General features: G+C 46.1%; 5 non-coding genes across 5 annotated transcripts; all 5 read right to left on the bottom strand.

Moving 5' to 3' along the window:
* Nucleotides 1-2,044: 2,044 nt before the first annotated feature.
* On the bottom strand, nucleotides 2,045-2,235 carry LOC130340411 (U2 spliceosomal RNA). The gene has a single exon (XR_008880529.1). It is a non-coding gene; the product is annotated as a U2 spliceosomal RNA (small nuclear RNA).
* Nucleotides 2,236-4,326: 2,091 nt separating this feature from the next.
* LOC130340410 (U2 spliceosomal RNA) lies at nucleotides 4,327-4,517 on the bottom strand. Its single transcript, XR_008880528.1, has one exon. It is a non-coding gene; the product is annotated as a U2 spliceosomal RNA (small nuclear RNA).
* Nucleotides 4,518-6,613: 2,096 nt separating this feature from the next.
* LOC130340409 (U2 spliceosomal RNA) lies at nucleotides 6,614-6,804 on the bottom strand. The gene has a single exon (XR_008880527.1). It is a non-coding gene; the product is annotated as a U2 spliceosomal RNA (small nuclear RNA).
* A 2,101-nt stretch (nucleotides 6,805-8,905) lies between these two features.
* LOC130340407 (U2 spliceosomal RNA) lies at nucleotides 8,906-9,096 on the bottom strand. The gene has a single exon (XR_008880525.1). It is a non-coding gene; the product is annotated as a U2 spliceosomal RNA (small nuclear RNA).
* Nucleotides 9,097-11,186: 2,090 nt separating this feature from the next.
* On the bottom strand, nucleotides 11,187-11,377 carry LOC130340406 (U2 spliceosomal RNA). The gene has a single exon (XR_008880524.1). It is a non-coding gene; the product is annotated as a U2 spliceosomal RNA (small nuclear RNA).
* Nucleotides 11,378-12,295: the final 918 nt, after the last annotated feature.

Below are 12,295 nucleotides of genomic sequence, written 5' to 3'. Positions count from 1 at the left end.
CCTTCATGGGCACTATCACTGCTTGCTGTCAGGGAGGCTGCCAGACAATTTTCCATGCACACTCTGGGCTGGGGGGCAGTCAACCACCAGTACACACAGCAGAACCTAAACCCATACCATTATTGCTAAGCAGCAAGACAGGGGCCCATTGCACTCCCACGGGGCCTTTTTAAATGCAATCCATAACCCGGATTTGCCAGGAACCCTTCTTACTCCTCCTACTTGCATGTGACACTGGGCTTAGGATCTGCATAGGAAACACACACACAAGCACACACCTACCTTTGTTGCCTGCAGATGCCTCCTTGGCTGTCCCCAAACGGTATCAAACCAACACCCACGGGAAGCTGTAAGCATAGAGGACATGCCTGCACCCCATTGGACTTACCTGTGTGGGTTAAACCCGGGTTATTTGACAACCTATGGCGGTGATGGTTCTGCTCAGGCAGAGCAGTGCTGATGCTCCTCATAAAGCTGTCGCTGCTGTGAAGGTTCTAGGTGACATCACAAATCCCTATGGTTACATACACAACAAAGCTGGGTTGTTGTTGTTTACACTCTGCAAGGCCTGTGGAAGTGAGTGACATCATAGCACTGTAGTTCTGAGGGTTCTAGATGGATGCAACAATCTCCTGTTGCTTCTATGAAGGCCATAATAGACGACATCACCAAACAGCTCCATAGTCACATACACAGCAAAGGAGAGATGTTGTTTACACCTAGTGATGTCAGTGGTATTGAGTGACATCACAGCACAGTGCTAAGGCTCCTGGGCCTGGACACAGCAGCGGCTGCAATATCTCAACGGAGAATACGTTTATATATATGTGTGTGTGTGCGTGTATATATATATATATATATATATATATATATATATATATTTCTCCGCCGAAATCACTTTTAAACCCATTTCCACCTTTTTTTCCCTTCTCTTCCTCTTACTTTTTTTTCACGTTTTTTTACGTTTTTCTCCTTTTCGCCTCTTTTCTGGGCGTATTATTCTTCTTTTTCTTCTTTTTTTTCGTCTAATGCATACCCCATCAGTGCAGCAATGCTTATTCAATACCGCCAGCAGATGGAGACACTGGGGGATAATTTTCTAAGGATTTATACTGATTTTTCCTGTCTGAATTTGTCGCACAGAAAGTTGCAGGCCAAATATGTGTGACATTTCTGCGACTTTAGCTTCTAGAGCATTTTTACAACATTATACATAGGTGCTGAATACATAAAAAGCGACTGTTCAGCGACAGACAAGTCGCATCGGCTGAAAGTAGGCCAGAATGTCAGTCCATGTTGGAGCAGGTTTAGATACAGTCTAAAGTATAGATCTCAAAGTCTGTGCACAGAATTTAGCAAGGGCCTCGCACCTTCTGATGCATCAGGTAGGTGCACAATAGCATAGCCTAACCCTCTGTACTTTGGTCTATATTGATGCGGGACATAGACAGCCAGCTGATGACCAATCCATTAGTGCAATGGATGGCTGGAAGCATTTGTCTTTGCCTTTGCAATACCACAGAAGCAATGCATGGTCAATGTACAGCAATGACACACCTGTGTGAACAGCCAGGAGACCCCCCCCCCCCCATGTTATGTTACATAGTTACATAGTTAGTACGGTCGAAAAAAGACATATGTCCATCAAGTTCAACCAGGGAATTAAGGGGTAGGGGTGTGGCGCGAAATTGGGGAAGGGATGAGATTTTATATTTCTTCATAAGCATTAATCTTATTTTGTCAATTAGGAACATTCAGCACCCACCCGCTATCAAGGCAGCTGCCTATCATGTCATGCCCTACCTGCACAGGTGTGCTGGCTACTCAAATGATCCAATTAAGGAGGCCATTTAGTCAGCAGCAGCAGAAGTCCTGTGCCTGGACGCTCCAACAGCGGCCAGACACAAGCAGAAGCAGAAGCAGCAGAAGCACCACCTTTTGTTTTTTGGCTGCAGCAGCAGCAAGGCCCACAGGGCTGGCTAGCTGGCTAGCCAGCAAGCAGGTAGCAATGAAAGTAGGAATCTTTCTTTTTAACCCTGTAAGGGGGTGGTGCACTGTACCCGAAGATACTGCCATATCGGGTCAATGCATAGGGCGACGGAAGCAAGCTTCGAAATCGGCCCCCGTTCTCAAAAATCCATTTAATATATGGTCCCCAGATAGGGGACGTATCAGATATTAAACTGATAAGAACAGATACTACACTTGATCTTAGCCAAAAGGCCGAGAAGCGATAACCGTGAAAGGGGCGGGCCCAACAAGGTGCCCTTCATGGGCACTATCACTGCTTGCTGTCAGGGAGGCTGCCAGACAATTTTCCATGCACACTCTGGGCTGGGGGGCAGTCAACCACCAGTACACACAGCAGAACCTAAACCCATACCATTATTGCTAAGCAGCAAGACAGGGGCCCATTGCACTCCCACGGGGCCTTTTTAAATGCAATCCATAACCCGGATTTGCCAGGAACCCTTCTTACTCCTCCTACTTGCATGTGACACTGGGCTTAGGATCTGCATAGGAAACACACACACAAGCACACACCTACCTTTGTTGCCTGCAGATGCCTCCTTGGCTGTCCCCAAACGGTATCAAACCAACACCCACGGGAAGCTGTAAGCATAGAGGACATGCCTGCACCCCATTGGACTTACCTGTGTGGGTTAAACCCGGGTTATTTGACAACCTATGGCGGTGATGGTTCTGCTCAGGCAGAGCAGTGCTGATGCTCCTCATAAAGCTGTCGCTGCTGTGAAGGTTCTAGGTGACATCACAAATCCCTATGGTTACATACACAACAAAGCTGGGTTGTTGTTGTTTACACTCTGCAAGGCCTGTGGAAGTGAGTGACATCATAGCACTGTAGTTCTGAGGGTTCTAGATGGATGCAACAATCTCCTGTTGCTTCTATGAAGGCCATAATAGACGACATCACCAAACAGCTCCATAGTCACATACACAGCAAAGGAGAGATGTTGTTTACACCTAGTGATGTCAGTGGTATTGAGTGACATCACAGCACAGTGCTAAGGCTCCTGGGCCTGGACACAGCAGCGGCTGCAAAATCTCAACGGAGAATACGTTTATATATATGTGTGTGTGTGCGCGTATATATATATATATATATATATATATATATATATATATATATATATTTCTCCGCCGAAATCACTTTTAAACCCATTTCCACCTTTTTTTCCCTTCTCTTCCTCTTACTTTTTTTTCACGTTTTTTTACGTTTTTCTCCTTTTCGCCTCTTTTCTGGGCGTATTATTCTTCTTTTTCTTCTTTTTTTTCGTCTAATGCATACCCCATCAGTGCAGCAATGCTTATTCAATACCGCCAGCAGATGGAGACACTGGGGGATAATTTTCTAAGGATTTATACTGATTTTTCCTGTCTGAATTTGTCGCACAGAAAGTTGCAGGCCAAATATGTGTGACATTTCTGCGACTTTAGCTTCTAGAGCATTTTTACAACATTATACATAGGTGCTGAATACATAAAAAGCGACTGTTCAGCGACAGACAAGTCGCATCGGCTGAAAGTAGGCCAGAATGTCAGTCCATGTTGGAGCAGGTTTAGATACAGTCTAAAGTATAGATCTCAAAGTCTGTGCACAGAATTTAGCAAGGGCCTCGCACCTTCTGATGCATCAGGTAGGTGCACAATAGCATAGCCTAACCCTCTGTACTTTGGTCTATATTGATGCGGGACATAGACAGCCAGCTGATGACCAATCCATTAGTGCAATGGATGGCTGGAAGCATTTGTCTTTGCCTTTGCAATACCACAGAAGCAATGCATGGTCAATGTACAGCAATGACACACCTGTGTGAACAGCCAGGAGACCCCCCCCCCCCATGTTATGTTACATAGTTACATAGTTAGTACGGTCGAAAAAAGACATATGTCCATCAAGTTCAACCAGGGAATTAAGGGGTAGGGGTGTGGCGCGATATTGGGGAAGGGATGAGATTTTATATTTCTTCATAAGCATTAATCTTATTTTGTCAATTAGGAACATTCAGCACCCACCCGCTATCAAGGCAGCTGCCTATCATGTCATGCCCTACCTGCACAGGTGTGCTGGCTACTCAAATGATCCAATTAAGGAGGCCATTTAGTCAGCAGCAGCAGAAGTCCTGTGCCTGGACGCTCCAACAGCGGCCAGACACAAGCAGAAGCAGAAGCAGCAGAAGCAGCAGCAGCACCACCTTTTGTTTTTTGGCTGCAGCAGCAGCAAGGCCCACAGGGCTGGCTAGCTGGCTAGCCAGCAAGCAGGTAGCAATGAAAGTAGGAATCTTTCTTTTTAACCCTGTAAGGGGGTGGTGCACTGTACCCGAAGATACTGCCATATCGGGTCAATGCATAGGGCGACGGAAGCAAGCTTCGAAATCGGCCCCCGTTCTCAAAAATCCATTTAATATATGGTCCCCAGATAGGGGACGTATCAGATATTAAACTGATAAGAACAGATACTACACTTGATCTTAGCCAAAAGGCCGAGAAGCGATAACCGTGAAAGGGGCGGGCCCAACAAGGTGCCCTTCATGGGCACTATCACTGCTTGCTGTCAGGGAGGCTGCCAGACAATTTTCCATGCACACTCTGGGCTGGGGGGCAGTCAACCACCAGTACACACAGCAGAACCTAAACCCATACCATTATTGCTAAGCAGCAAGACAGGGGCCCATTGCACTCCCACGGGGCCTTTTTAAATGCAATCCATAACCCGGATTTGCCAGGAACCCTTCTTACTCCTCCTACTTGCATGTGACACTGGGCTTAGGATCTGCATAGGAAACACACACACAAGCACACACCTACCTTTGTTGCCTGCAGATGCCTCCTTGGCTGTCCCCAAACGGTATCAAACCAACACCCACGGGAAGCTGTAAGCATAGAGGACATGCCTGCACCCCATTGGACTTACCTGTGTGGGTTAAACCCGGGTTATTTGACAACCTATGGCGGTGATGGTTCTGCTCAGGCAGAGCAGTGCTGATGCTCCTCATAAAGCTGTCGCTGCTGTGAAGGTTCTAGGTGACATCACAAATCCCTATGGTTACATACACAACAAAGCTGGGTTGTTGTTGTTTACACTCTGCAAGGCCTGTGGAAGTGAGTGACATCATAGCACTGTAGTTCTGAGGGTTCTAGATGGATGCAACAATCTCCTGTTGCTTCTATGAAGGCCATAATAGACGACATCACCAAACAGCTCCATAGTCACATACACAGCAAAGGAGAGATGTTGTTTACACCTAGTGATGTCAGTGGTATTGAGTGACATCACAGCACAGTGCTAAGGCTCCTGGGCCTGGACACAGCAGCGGCTGCAATATCTCAACGGAGAATACGTTTATATATATGTGTGTGTGTGCGCGTATATATATATATATATATATATATATATATATATATATATATATATATATTTCTCCGCCGAAATCACTTTTAAACCCATTTCCACCTTTTTTTCCCTTCTCTTCCTCTTACTTTTTTTTCACGTTTTCTTTACGTTTTTCTCCTTTTCGCCTCTTTTCTGGGCGTATTATTCTTCTTTTTCTTCTTTTTTTTCGTCTAATGCATACCCCATCAGTGCAGCAATGCTTATTCAATGCTGCCAGCAGATGGAGACACTGGGGGATAATTTTCTAAGGATTTATACTGATTTTTCCTGTCTGAATTTGTCGCACAGAAAGTTGCAGGCCAAATATGTGTGACATTTCTGCGACTTTAGCTTCTAGAGCATTTTTACAACATTATACATAGGTGCTGAATACATAAAAAGCGACTGTTCAGCGACAGACAAGTCGCATCGGCTGAAAGTAGGCCAGAATGTCAGTCCATGTTGGAGCAGGTTTAGATACAGTCTAAAGTATAGATCTCAAAGTCTGTGCACAGAATTTAGCAAGGGCCTCGCACCTTCTGATGCATCAGGTAGGTGCACAATAGCATAGCCTAACCCTCTGTACTTTGGTCTATATTGATGCGGGACATAGACAGCCAGCTGATGACCAATCCATTAGTGCAATGGATGGCTGGAAGCATTTGTCTTTGCCTTTGCAATACCACAGAAGCAATGCATGGTCAATGTACAGCAATGACACACCTGTGTGAACAGCCAGGAGACCCCCCCCCCCCATGTTATGTTACATAGTTACATAGTTAGTACGGTCGAAAAAAGACATATGTCCATCAAGTTCAACCAGGGAATTAAGGGGTAGGGGTGTGGCGCGATATTGGGGAAGGGATGAGATTTTATATTTCTTCATAAGCATTAATCTTATTTTGTCAATTAGGAACATTCAGCACCCACCCGCTATCAAGGCAGCTGCCTATCATGTCATGCCCTACCTGCACAGGTGTGCTGGCTACTCAAATGATCCAATTAAGGAGGCCATTTAGTCAGCAGCAGCAGAAGTCCTGTGCCTGGACGCTCCAACAGCGGCCAGACACAAGCAGAAGCAGAAGCAGCAGAAGCAGCAGCAGCACCACCTTTTGTTTTTTGGCTGCAGCAGCAGCAAGGCCCACAGGGCTGGCTAGCTGGCTAGCCAGCAAGCAGGTAGCAATGAAAGTAGGAATCTTTCTTTTTAACCCTGTAAGGGGGTGGTGCACTGTACCCGAAGATACTGCCATATCGGGTCAATGCATAGGGCGACGGAAGCAAGCTTCGAAATCGGCCCCCGTTCTCAAAAATCCATTTAATATATGGTCCCCAGATAGGGGACGTATCAGATATTAAACTGATAAGAACAGATACTACACTTGATCTTAGCCAAAAGGCCGAGAAGCGATAACCGTGAAAGGGGCGGGCCCAACAAGGTGCCCTTCATGGGCACTATCACTGCTTGCTGTCAGGGAGGCTGCCAGACAATTTTCCATGCACACTCTGGGCTGGGGGGCAGTCAACCACCAGTACACACAGCAGAACCTAAACCCATACCATTATTGCTAAGCAGCAAGACAGGGGCCCATTGCACTCCCACGGGGCCTTTTTAAATGCAATCCATAACCCGGATTTGCCAGGAACCCTTCTTACTCCTCCTACTTGCATGTGACACTGGGCTTAGGATCTGCATAGGAAACACACACACAAGCACACACCTACCTTTGTTGCCTGCAGATGCCTCCTTGGCTGTCCCCAAACGGTATCAAACCAACACCCACGGGAAGCTGTAAGCATAGAGGACATGCCTGCACCCCATTGGACTTACCTGTGTGGGTTAAACCCGGGTTATTTGACAACCTATGGCGGTGATGGTTCTGCTCAGGCAGAGCAGTGCTGATGCTCCTCATAAAGCTGTCGCTGCTGTGAAGGTTCTAGGTGACATCACAAATCCCTATGGTTACATACACAACAAAGCTGGGTTGTTGTTGTTTACACTCTGCAAGGCCTGTGGAAGTGAGTGACATCATAGCACTGTAGTTCTGAGGGTTCTAGATGGATGCAACAATCTCCTGTTGCTTCTATGAAGGCCATAATAGACGACATCACCAAACAGCTCCATAGTCACATACACAGCAAAGGAGAGATGTTGTTTACACCTAGTGATGTCAGTGGTATTGAGTGACATCACAGCACAGTGCTAAGGCTCCTGGGCCTGGACACAGCAGCGGCTGCAATATCTCAACGGAGAATACGTTTATATATATGTGTGTGTGTGCGCGTATATATATATATATATATATATATATATATATATATATATATATATATATTTCTCCGCCGAAATCACTTTTAAACCCATTTCCACCTTTTTTTCCCTTCTCTTCCTCTTACTTTTTTTTCACGTTTTCTTTACGTTTTTCTCCTTTTCGCCTCTTTTCTGGGCGTATTATTCTTCTTTTTCTTCTTTTTTTTCGTCTAATGCATACCCCATCAGTGCAGCAATGCTTATTCAATGCTGCCAGCAGATGGAGACACTGGGGGATAATTTTCTAAGGATTTATACTGATTTTTCCTGTCTGAATTTGTCGCACAGAAAGTTGCAGGCCAAATATGTGTGACATTTCTGCGACTTTAGCTTCTAGAGCATTTTTACAACATTATACATAGGTGCTGAATACATAAAAAGCGACTGTTCAGCGACAGACAAGTCGCATCGGCTGAAAGTAGGCCAGAATGTCAGTCCATGTTGGAGCAGGTTTAGATACAGTCTAAAGTATAGATCTCAAAGTCTGTGCACAGAATTTAGCAAGGGCCTCGCACCTTCTGATGCATCAGGTAGGTGCACAATAGCATAGCCTAACCCTCTGTACTTTGGTCTATATTGATGCGGGACATAGACAGCCAGCTGATGACCAATCCATTAGTGCAATGGATGGCTGGAAGCATTTGTCTTTGCCTTTGCAATACCACAGAAGCAATGCATGGTCAATGTACAGCAATGACACACCTGTGTGAACAGCCAGGAGACCCCCCCCCCCCCCCCCATGTTATGTTACATAGTTACATAGTTAGTACGGTCGAAAAAAGACATATGTCCATCAAGTTCAACCAGGGAATTAAGGGGTAGGGGTGTGGCGCGATATTGGGGAAGGGATGAGATTTTATATTTCTTCATAAGCATTAATCTTATTTTGTCAATTAGGAACATTCAGCACCCACCCGCTATCAAGGCAGCTGCCTATCATGTCATGCCCTACCTGCACAGGTGTGCTGGCTACTCAAATGATCCAATTAAGGAGGCCATTTAGTCAGCAGCAGCAGAAGTCCTGTGCCTGGACGCTCCAACAGCGGCCAGACACAAGCAGAAGCAGAAGCAGCAGAAGCAGCAGCAGCACCACCTTTTGTTTTTTGGCTGCAGCAGCAGCAAGGCCCACAGGGCTGGCTAGCTGGCTAGCCAGCAAGCAGGTAGCAATGAAAGTAGGAATCTTTCTTTTTAACCCTGTAAGGGGGTGGTGCACTGTACCCGAAGATACTGCCATATCGGGTCAATGCATAGGGCGACGGAAGCAAGCTTCGAAATCGGCCCCCGTTCTCAAAAATCCATTTAATATATGGTCCCCAGATAGGGGACGTATCAGATATTAAACTGATAAGAACAGATACTACACTTGATCTTAGCCAAAAGGCCGAGAAGCGATAACCGTGAAAGGGGCGGGCCCAACAAGGTGCCCTTCATGGGCACTATCACTGCTTGCTGTCAGGGAGGCTGCCAGACAATTTTCCATGCACACTCTGGGCTGGGGGGCAGTCAACCACCAGTACACACAGCAGAACCTAAACCCATACCATTATTGCTAAGCAGCAAGACAGGGGCCCATTGCACTCCCACGGGGCCTTTTTAAATGCAATCCATAACCCGGATTTGCCAGGAACCCTTCTTACTCCTCCTACTTGCATGTGACACTGGGCTTAGGATCTGCATAGGAAACACACACACAAGCACACACCTACCTTTGTTGCCTGCAGATGCCTCCTTGGCTGTCCCCAAACGGTATCAAACCAACACCCACGGGAAGCTGTAAGCATAGAGGACATGCCTGCACCCCATTGGACTTACCTGTGTGGGTTAAACCCGGGTTATTTGACAACCTATGGCGGTGATGGTTCTGCTCAGGCAGAGCAGTGCTGATGCTCCTCATAAAGCTGTCGCTGCTGTGAAGGTTCTAGGTGACATCACAAATCCCTATGGTTACATACACAACAAAGCTGGGTTGTTGTTGTTTACACTCTGCAAGGCCTGTGGAAGTGAGTGACATCATAGCACTGTAGTTCTGAGGGTTCTAGATGGATGCAACAATCTCCTGTTGCTTCTATGAAGGCCATAATAGACGACATCACCAAACAGCTCCATAGTCACATACACAGCAAAGGAGAGATGTTGTTTACACCTAGTGATGTCAGTGGTATTGAGTGACATCACAGCACAGTGCTAAGGCTCCTGGGCCTGGACACAGCAGCGGCTGCAATATCTCAACGGAGAATACGTTTATATATATGTGTGTGTGTGCGCGTATATATATATATATATATATATATATATATATATATATATATATTTCTCCGCCGAAATCACTTTTAAACCCATTTCCACCTTTTTTTCCCTTCTCTTCCTCTTACTTTTTTTTCACGTTTTTTTACGTTTTTCTCCTTTTCGCCTCTTTTCTGGGCGTATTATTCTTCTTTTTCTTCTTTTTTTTCGTCTAATGCATACCCCATCAGTGCAGCAATGCTTATTCAATACCGCCAGCAGATGGAGACACTGGGGGATAATTTTCTAAGGATTTATACTGATTTTTCCTGTCTGAATTTGTCGCACAGAAAGTTGCAGGCCAAATATGTGTGACATTTCTGCGACTTTAGCTTCTAGAGCATTTTTACAACATTATACATAGGTGCTGAATACATAAAAAGCGACTATTCAGCGACAGACAAGTCGCATCGGCTGAAAGTAGGCCAGAATGTCAGTCCATGTTGGAGCAGGTTTAGATACAGTCTAAAGTATAGATCTCAAAGTCTGTGCACAGAATTTAGCAAGGGCCTCGCACCTTCTGATGCATCAGGTAGGTGCACAATAGCATAGCCTAACCCTCTGTACTTTGGTCTATATTGATGCGGGACATAGACAGCCAGCTGATGACCAATCCATTAGTGCAATGGATGGCTGGAAGCATTTGTCTTTGCCTTTGCAATACCACAGAAGCAATGCATGGTCAATGTACAGCAATGACACACCTGTGTGAACAGCCAGGAGACCCCCCCCCCCCCATGTTATGTTACATAGTTACATAGTTAGTACGGTCGAAAAAAGACATATGTCCATCAAGTTCAACCAGGGAATTAAGGGGTAGGGGTGTGGCGCGATATTGGGGAAGGGATGAGATTTTATATTTCTTCATAAGCATTAATCTTATTTTGTCAATTAGGAACATTCAGCACCCACCCGCTATCAAGGCAGCTGCCTATCATGTCATGCCCTACCTGCACAGGTGTGCTGGCTACTCAAATGATCCAATTAAGGAGGCCATTTAGTCAGCAGCAGCAGAAGTCCTGTGCCTGGACGCTCCAACAGCGGCCAGACACAAGCAGAAGCAGAAGCAGCAGAAGCAGCAGCAGCACCACCTTTTGTTTTTTGGCTGCAGCAGCAGCAAGGCCCACAGGGCTGGCTAGCTGGCTAGCCAGCAAGCAGGTAGCAATGAAAGTAGGAATCTTTCTTTTTAACCCTGTAAGGGGGTGGTGCACTGTACCCGAAGATACTGCCATATCGGGTCAATGCATAGGGCGACGGAAGCAAGCTTCGAAATCGGCCCCCGTTCTCAAAAATCCATTTAATATATGGTCCCCAGATAGGGGACGTATCAGATATTAAACTGATAAGAACAGATACTACACTTGATCTTAGCCAAAAGGCCGAGAAGCGATAACCGTGAAAGGGGCGGGCCCAACAAGGTGCCCTTCATGGGCACTATCACTGCTTGCTGTCAGGGAGGCTGCCAGACAATTTTCCATGCACACTCTGGGCTGGGGGGCAGTCAACCACCAGTACACACAGCAGAACCTAAACCCATACCATTATTGCTAAGCAGCAAGACAGGGGCCCATTGCACTCCCACGGGGCCTTTTTAAATGCAATCCATAACCCGGATTTGCCAGGAACCCTTCTTACTCCTCCTACTTGCATGTGACACTGGGCTTAGGATCTGCATAGGAAACACACACGCAAGCACACACCTACCTTTGTTGCCTGCAGATGCCTCCTTGGCTGTCCCCAAACGGTATCAAACCAACACCCACGGGAAGCTGTAAGCATAGAGGACATGCCTGCACCCCATTGGACTTACCTGTGTGGGTTAAACCCGGGTTATTTGACAACCTATGGCGGTGATGGTTCTGCTCAGGCAGAGCAGTGCTGATGCTCCTCATAAAGCTGTCGCTGCTGTGAAGGTTCTAGGTGACATCACAAATCCCTATGGTTACATACACAACAAAGCTGGGTTGTTGTTGTTTACACTCTGCAAGGCCTGTGGAAGTGAGTGACATCATAGCACTGTAGTTCTGAGGGTTCTAGATGGATGCAACAATCTCCTGTTGCTTCTATGAAGGCCATAATAGACGACATCACCAAACAGCTCCATAGTCACATACACAGCAAAGGAGAGATGTTGTTTACACCTAGTGATGTCAGTGGTATTGAGTGACATCACAGCACAGTGCTAAGGCTCCTGGGCCTGGACACAGCAGCGGCTGCAATATCTCAACGGAGAATACGTTTATATATATGTGTGTGTGTGCGCGTATATATATATATATATATATATATATATATATATATATATATAT

Source organism: Hyla sarda, unplaced genomic scaffold (genome assembly GCF_029499605.1).
Source record: "Hyla sarda isolate aHylSar1 unplaced genomic scaffold, aHylSar1.hap1 scaffold_591, whole genome shotgun sequence".
NCBI lineage: Eukaryota > Metazoa > Chordata > Amphibia > Anura > Hylidae > Hyla > Hyla sarda.
This window is presented reverse-complemented; position numbering and strand designations above follow the sequence as displayed.